Source organism: Lepidothrix coronata, unplaced genomic scaffold (assembly GCF_001604755.1).
Source record: "Lepidothrix coronata isolate B3197 unplaced genomic scaffold, Lepidothrix_coronata-1.0 Scaffold15, whole genome shotgun sequence".
NCBI classification, from domain to species: domain Eukaryota; kingdom Metazoa; phylum Chordata; class Aves; order Passeriformes; family Pipridae; genus Lepidothrix; species Lepidothrix coronata.
The window spans coordinates 6,040,931-6,049,620 of record NW_016690195.1 but is presented as its reverse complement, the minus strand read 5'-3'; the positions used below and the strand labels follow the sequence as shown (position 1 = coordinate 6,049,620).

Here is an 8,690-nt window from a genome sequence, read left to right as displayed (position 1 = left end):
TTTAATCTGAATAATTTTTAAAGTTCTTTTTTTTTTTTTTTTGCTTCCTTAACATGAAAATAAAACCTTTTACTTCCATGTGTGTAAAATATTTCACTTAAACAAATCAGGTTTGTTTTTTTGATTTGTTAAAAGTGATTTTTTCTACTTTATGATTAGAAATAAATGAAACTGCTATTTGTCACAGCTCTGATATTCTCATGATTGAAGGACTATAAAGAGTTTCATCTTGAACTCAAGTAAATCAGACATAAGTGCTAGGAATTCAGTAGTCCAGCAGAGACAAGGTGGTGGCAGCTCCATGGCCCCTGGTCCAGCCAGTAGCAAGGTTGAGCATGTGTTCCAAGTAGGCACACACATCAATGTTGTGTAGACACATCTACATCCAATACACCTAATGACAAGGTCTGACACATGAATGGACAAAAGTAGAAACATGAAAATTTTTGTAACAGAGGCAGAGACTTGGACTAGGTCTGTCTGGAAAACAAAGAGTAGAGAGCCCACAACTTTTTATGATAATCTATTCCTCATGGTGACGGAGTTTCTTAAGAGGCAATGGCATACTGTTAGGAGCAACAGTTATTGCTCCTTACTTTACTGTCTACCACTGTGTAGTAGTTTGGTCTGGGCCTTCCTTGGTGACCAGTTTGTAACCAAGGAAAGGCCCAGATTTACCCAGTATTCCCTATGATTTTTACGTAAGCCAGGTTATAAGAAGAAAGGAGGAAAGGCCTTCAGTCTCTTTCCTTCCGGCGGCTTGGAGGTGCAGGTTCCCTGCTGTTGAGTCTGTCGTGTTGGGGAGCGAGGCCTGGTAAGGCCTTGTCGACCTTGGGAGACAGAGGTTGCTGGTGATCGTTCCGGAGCGACTCTTGGTTGTCCCAAGGAGAGTAGTGAGATATTTCTTTGCTAACTCTTTTAGTTGCTAGATATTGGGCGACTACTTGGGGTATATATATACATTTTATTTTGGTTTTGTTCCTTTTCCCTTTTCCCTTCCCTTTCCCTTGTGAAATTGTATATATATTTCAATTGTATATAACTGTAACATAAGTGTAAATATATTTATATATATTGCTTTAGCTGTCTCTCTCTCGTTTCGGTTTTCTTGGTTGTTTTTTTTTCCTTTCCCTCTTCTCCCTGAGGTTTTGGTGGGGGGGGACACACGACTTTTTGTGGTAAGGTTTGAAGACTTGGCAGGGAGCCAGCTTCAAACCATATCACACTGTCAAAAGAGTTTATATTCTAGAAAGGATGTAGCTCTTCAAGTGCCATTCAAGTAGTTACATCCTTCTCTTAGACCACCTCTTAGCATCCATTATTCAAAAGGAGAAGGGTGGGTCCCTCAGCCTCTCCTTGTAGGTCATCTGTTCAAGGCCCTTGACCGGCACAATAGCAATCCATTACATCCACTATTCCAGTTTCTTAACAGTGCTCTCAAAATGGACATAAGTATTCCAGATGCAACCCTATTAGCACAGGGTAGAGGGTTATAATAAGTTTGTTGAGTTTCCTTACCATGCTCCTCCTGAAGCAGGTCCAGTGTGTAGTTCACTTTACTTGTGAAGAGAATGAAAAGTGGACTCAGATCCAGTACAGCATCCTGACCTTTATTCTTGAAAAGTTTCTCAAGTCTTGTGGTTGTTTAGTCAAATTTATCAAGGTCCCTCAGAACTGCAGATTATTCTTTCATTGTGTCAATTAATGATTTTGCTTTATTATTTCTGCAGATTTACTATGGATCTGTCACTGTTCACATCACCAACTAAAATAATTGACAGTATGGGTCCCAGTGTGTCCCTGATACTATTATCAGCCACCAACAGGACACAAGCTCATTGATTCCCACCATCTGAGCTTAGCAATCCATCCGTTTTTCAGCACCCAAAACAGTACTGTGTTCCAGACCTCAGCTTCCAAATGAGAATGCAATGAGAGATGGTGTTACAAGACCTACCAGCATCCAACAGTATCATAGTCACCACTCTCCCCTCATCCATACAGACAGCAATTTCTTTGCAAAAGGCAAGAAGACTGGATAAGCATCATCCTTGAAAAAAATCATATTGACTGCTCCTGGTTTCTGTCCTGTTCTTTACATCTCAGTAAACAGACTGATTCCATTACTTCAAGATCTGTCTGGGGACAGAGGTGAGGCTTACTGGTCACAATTTCCCATGTGCTTCTTGCTCTTTTTGAAGAAATATGTATTGCATTATACATGTTCTGGTTTTCATTGACCTCTCCCAGTCATTAAATTATTTTCATAAAAAAATTGAAAAAAAACTTGTTACCAGCCAGCACTTTCATAATTTCCAAGTGAATCCCATCTAGCAGATGAATTTGAAGAGGTACTGCTGAGTCTGAAGCTCCCTCACTGTGGCTGGTATCACTCATGAAGTGACACTTAAAGAAATACTTGTTCTCTCTGCAGATACTGGAGCCACATTTTCTGAATCCATTTACTACTGGCATATCTGTTACCCTTTAAGTCCCTATCTAGTTTTAGTTCCAAATAAGCTTTGTCCTGTTTGATTAGCATTAATGTCCCTAGTAATGCTATTATACTGTTCTCATCTTTCCTGGCCCTGTCTCTAGTTTTTCTATGCTTTCTTTTTGCATTTCAGTTAAGTAAGATCCTTGGGTATGTTGCTGGAAATTCAAGGTTTTCCACAGAAAAGAATGTTTTGCTCCAGTTTTCTCTGTTTTCATTAAAACTCAAACAGCTTTTTCTCTCCATAGCAACTTCCCAGGGATTCTGATTAGATGAAATTAGCTGATGTCTACTTTTCTAAAACCTTTTTCTAACCTTTCAAAACTCATATATAAAAATCTAGTTCTCTTTTTACTAGCAGACAGCTGGAAGTTGGAAGGCTGCCAAGCTGAAGGGAAGTGGAAACCATATTTTCTGTAATGCAGTCAACAGTCCTTAATCAGGCCCAGGACCCTAAGGGCTCTAAGGTAATTCATTCCACTCAACGAAATGGAAAATTATTAAAATAACATCACATACTTCTATAATGTCTTCCCTCCAGGGTTCTCAAAGTGCTTTGTAATAATTAATTAATTAACTAAGCCTTGAAACATGACTTTGGCCTAAAATACTACTGTACTCCAATCTACAAATGAATCTGCTCATAATAAATATGTATGCCAGTTAAAGAAAGGTGATGTGCCTGTAAGCTTGCCTATTCTTCCAGTTAAAGATATAAGAAAAATGAGATTAATTGCCTTTTTGTGATGATAACCTTTCTTCATTGGCCAGAGAGTAGAGGCATACCTTAAACAACTCCCTTACATTCAAAAAGAAATCCTGTGTTAAATATCCATTAATACAAAATGTAACCAGATATTGTAGCAGAGGGACACTTCAATAAATTGAATGGTAAAGGATAAAAAACAAGGAGGAGGTTGTGTTTTCCATTTGTTTTTTGTTTTTTTTAAGTATCATTTTTAGTGTTGATGTAATCTCACAATGGGAAATAAATTTCAAATTCATTTTTAAAAATTGAAAGCAGATAGTGGAATAACTAGATGATTCTGGTACTCTGCTAGGAATCACAACATGCAGATTCTGGGAACTATTCTTCCAAGCTGGAACAGAATCCTGAGACACATCTGCCATTACAAAATATGCTGGCTTTTTTTCAATGACTCTTTCAGTTCTGATTGCTGTATTAAAATAATGTTATTTGATTAAAAGTTCCTGTGACATATCTACAAAACTCATAGATGTGAAAAATCAGGAAAACTGAATGTTGGCTATGAAACTAGGCCTTCCCCCATGATCAAAGTGAAGGGTTTATCTATAAAATGTAAAATTTGCTTTTCTAGGAAAAATAAGTATGATATATGTATCTGTACATTTGGCATTTAGCGTTAAGTTCCAAGATTTCATAAGCTGACAGAATTCTCCAAGAGATATATCTGCTGTAATGGCATGGGATACTGTAATATCTAGACATATAGAAGAATGGGATAAAAGATAAATATATATGAACCTTTTTAATGCACCCAATTTAATTGCAGAATTCTTAGTTTTACTGAATAAATGTCAAACACATGAACAAAATCAGAGAAGACAAATTAATGTCATATCAAGCTTAGTATTACAGTATGGATCAATTTAATTTTCATTGGTATGTTTTTTTTCATGTCAGACATGACCTTAGTTGAGATAAACACACTCAGTGATTGATTTTTTTACTGTTTCAAATTTTGGATTTTAAAAACCTTAGCTGATTTTAATACTAATTTACCAATGTTTCTTTTACTTTATGTCTTTTGCAAGAACAAACCCCAAATAGTCAAGATGTTTCTAAGGTAATATTAAGGAATTTTCCAACATAAAACATTTTTGCTTCAAATGGACTGAAAACCCAAACTATTCTATGATTCTACAAGAAAGAGAGACTCCATGTTATTTCAAAGTCAAAGAATCAAATAAGACATCTTTACAAGTATCCAGTATGATGACATCTAAAATTTCCATACAAAATGCTTTCTTGCTTATATTGATCTCAGAAAGCTTTGGTTGATAAGGAACAGTGTATAGAACCCAATGCATCAGACTTGCATAGTTTAATACACAAGGAGAGCCTATTGGTGAAGACTTCTTGTTCCAGAAGCAGGATGCACCATGCTCACAGGCTCTTGTCCTGCTGGGGGACTTCACCCACCCTGACATCTTCCAGAAAATTAGCACAATAAACTGTAGCAATCCAAGAGACTCCTGGAATGCATGAAAGATAATTTCATGAGCCAAGTAGAGAGCCCTACAAGAGGGAATGTGTTACTGGATCTGATGGTCACCAACGTAAGCAAGCAAATTGGGGACATCAAAACTGAAGGCTGCCTGGGCTACAGGGATCATATATTGTTGGAATTTGGAGTCCTGAGGGAAATTTGCTGATGACACCAAGCTGATTGCTGTGGCTGACACACCTGGAGGACAGGATACCATCCAGAGGTACCTGGACAAGCTCAAGAAACAGATCTATGGGAACCTCAGAGATTTAACAAGACTAAGAGCGAGGTTCTGTACCTAGGTTGGGGCAGCCCCCTGTATCAATCAAGGCTAAAGGGATGAACAGCTTAAAAGCAGCCCTTCTGAGAATGACTGAGGGGTGCCAGTGGACAAGAGGCTGGACCTGAGCTGGTAATGTGCACTTGCAGCCCAGAAAGCCAATTTTTTGGGCTGCATCAAAAGGAGTGTGATCAGCAGGTTGAGGGATGTGATTCTGCCTCTCTACTCCACTCTGGTGAGATCCCACCTGGAGTACTGCATTAGGCTCTGGAGTGCCCAGCACAGGAAAGATGTGGACCTGTTAGAGTGAGTCCGGAGGAGGCCATCAAGATGATTAGAGGGATGAAACTCCTCTCCTGTGAGGAAAGGCTGAGAGAATTAGGATTGTTCAGCCTGGAGAATAGAAGTCTTCAAGGTGACTTCATTTCAACCTTCCAGGGCCTAAAGGAGACTAAAAGAAAGATGGAGAAAGACTATTAGCAAGAGCATGTAGAGAGAGGACAATGAAGAAAGACTTTAAACTGAAAGTGAGTGGGTTTAGATTAGGCATTAGAAAAATATTCATTGATGTGAGGGTGGTGAGACACTGGAACAGATTGCCCAGAGAGGTTATGGAAGCCCCATACCTGGAAGTGCTCAAGGCCAGGTTGGACGGAGCTCTGAGCAACCTGATCCAGTGAAAGGTGTCCCTGCCCATGAGAGGGAGATTTGAACTAGATGATCTTTAATGTCCCTTCCAACCCAGAACATTCTGTGATTCTCTGTTCTTCCACATTTTCGTTCTATGTGCGGCAAATCCGTAGGTACTTCTCAGGATGCTGGAATAACTTTGACCGGCTTTGAAAACTACAAGCTAAGACTTCTTAAAAAAAATTGAGTTACATGCTGTAATTCATCATAGACATAGATGGACAGACCTTCTATTTAAAGGTAACTCTTTAACGTGTCTTAAAAGTGCTTTAGCTGACATAGAATGAATTATGAAAGTAGCTCATGATTATTCCAATTGTTATATTTTTGTATGCTCAGTCTGTCACCTGGTCACTCAGCTCATTCTACTTAGGTCATATGAAAATATTTTTTAAAATATAGTGCAGAACACTTTATATAACTATGCAGTTTTAAATTCTTTGATGAACAATAGCTGCACACAGTATTTTCTTGATTCCAAAGTATCAGGAATGATCCACAGAATAGTACTTCATCTGGCAATTGACCAGCTAACCCATACACAGAATAGTTCTATGAATGACAATTAAAATAATGTGCAGATATTGAAAGGCAAATGAAAGCAATGGGCATTTCTACTGAAGTGAAAGAAAGTAAAAGTGGCTGTAAAATGGAAAAATATCAGTGAATCAAACCGAGTATCCTTGTACAAAAATCTAGTGAGTTTTAGTATGTATTTTACTTTCTATTCTGGTCTGTAGTTTTTAATGCTGCTTCTATAAGATCTTACAGAAGCATTTTGTTCTTGCTCACTTTTAGAGTTGGGATGTTTTTCGGAAGGACTACATTGTCAAAATTATTTTCTGTATTTCCCAGTATATATTGCATTTTAATCTCCAGTTTGTGTCTTTTTTGTATTTCAAATGTGTGAACTATTCCAGGTGTTTTTTCAAAAATTGCTGATTTTAGCAAGCAGAGATTTTGATGTGACTCTTATCTGAATTGTTGCTGACAATGTAATATCTGTATTTTTCCAGCCTGAATGAGTTCTCATGGCTGGTATTTTTCTACAGAGTTGCACATATTGTTTTTTTCTTAGGAAAGTTGCAATGTCATATATTATGTGTGTGGCTGGTGTTATCACTATCTATAAGCAAATGTCAGAAAAGTGTCATTTAATGGACAAAGTTAAAACAATACAATTTTAAGAAATGTATACAAAAAAATTTAATTTTTATGCATTTTATAGGTTTTTTTTAGAAAAAATAGCTGCGTATATAATTATTAAGGAAATCATTGATTTATTAATATAACATAGGGAACATTTAAATTTTCATAGTTTACTTTTTGAGGGAAACATGTGACACATGACTACCACTTATTTACACAACTTACCCTTCTGAGAAAAATTGTAGTCTGTGCTTTTTTTTTTTTTTTAAATTTTCCTGGAGTTAAGGAAATTCAGATAGAAGCAGAGCTGAGGAGAACATATGAATTGCGTAAGTGAGAAATTACAGAGTATGAAGTACAAAAGACATTCTCTAGGGGCAATTCCAGCACCTTGGAAACTGCTGAAAAACACCTCCAAGCAACAGTTATGAGCAATGATGGAGAGTAGTAGGGAATACATGTATAAAAGTTGTGCTGAAAGTAAAAGCATAATCAATTAAAATCAGGCAGTTAGTTTTAAGTGACTAGCGGGCAGTAAATAAGAGGAGAGGAGAGCTGGTCATGTGAGAGAGAGAAGGACATAATTAAATCATAAGTAAAGGTATTGTGGACTAATTTTCAAAGCTCTGATTTTAGCTAGAATAAATTAGCTCATGCATCTCACCACCATGCCATAGGTTCGAGCAATTCACATAATTCACCCCCACAGTTTCTGCAAAGGAATATGTGGGGGAACTTAAGAAGATGAAAACTCAACATGATGTGGAAACAGAGTTTTTGAAAAAGCTTGTCAGCATGTTACCAGAAAAGACAGGGGACTGCATTCAAAGTCTAGAGGGCTTCTTACATTTCTCTACTCATAACAATATGAGAGGTAAGACTGACTACAGTGAGACCAAAGCTGTCTCTAGAGCAGTATCATATCTGCAAAACTGGAAGAAAATACGTACCTAAAGAAAAACCTAAACACAAGGCAGTTATGGAGTGATACTTTCTGAATACTCTTCCACCTTGGATTTGTGCCTCAGGAACTTAATGAATCACACATCGTTTTTCATAGTAAGTCAAAGGGAATTTCTTTTTTTTCCCACAAACTTACTATACTGCCTAGAGACCCTGTAAGCTTTTAGCATCCATCACAGTCTGCATGAGGAACTTCCATTTTTTATGAAGTGAGTAAATACATTGCGTGATATGTACTCCACAGACATATCAGTGGCTGTAAAGTTCCTCATACACAACTTGATAAACATCATATAGTGGGAATCAAAGTGCTGGAAACCAAATTTGTCATACCATTTCTGTGGTTACAATTTATAGACACAGAAATATATTTGGAGGACTTTCAGTACTCAAAATGACAGGACATGCCAATAAAAGACATAGTGTCTGACAAAGCGTGCAACAGAATATACAACCTGCATCCCAGAATCATACAAACAAGACCATAAAACTGCATTTGAAGTTGTGTTACAGATGGATAACCTGATGTCAAGGAAAAAAATTGTGTTCTTATATTAGTATATCACAGCATGAAATATAAAAACCCACAAAAACCAAAAACAAAACAAAAAATCCCCAAAACAAACAAAAACAAACAAACAACAACAAAACAAAACAAACAAACAAAAACCACATCCACCTTCAGATCCACAAGAAAACTAAGATTCAAAGTTAAGCTGAGTCCTTATCCCAAACAAAATTCGCTATCAAAGTGAACCCAAACTCATTCTTTTTTAACGAGGTGAATAGGTCATCAATGGATTTCAGATCAACATAACTTCTGCAAAGTGAACCCACACTCATTTTATGTGTCTAAATATTT

At 37.1% G+C, this 8,690-nt stretch overlaps 1 long non-coding RNA gene across 2 annotated transcripts; it reads left to right on the top strand.

Annotated features, from left to right (window-relative positions):
• The first annotated feature begins 260 nt into the window (after positions 1–260).
• LOC108493205 lies at positions 261–7,075 on the top strand. 2 transcript variants are annotated; one of them, XR_001873400.1, is made up of 5 exons: positions 261–328; positions 1,731–2,151; positions 2,856–2,961; positions 4,292–5,553; positions 5,830–7,075. It is a non-coding gene; the product is annotated as an uncharacterized LOC108493205 (long non-coding RNA). The 2 variants fall into 2 exon arrangements; XR_001873401.1 differs by having other exon boundaries at positions 2,853–2,961.
• The last annotated feature ends 1,615 nt before the right edge of the window (positions 7,076–8,690 follow it).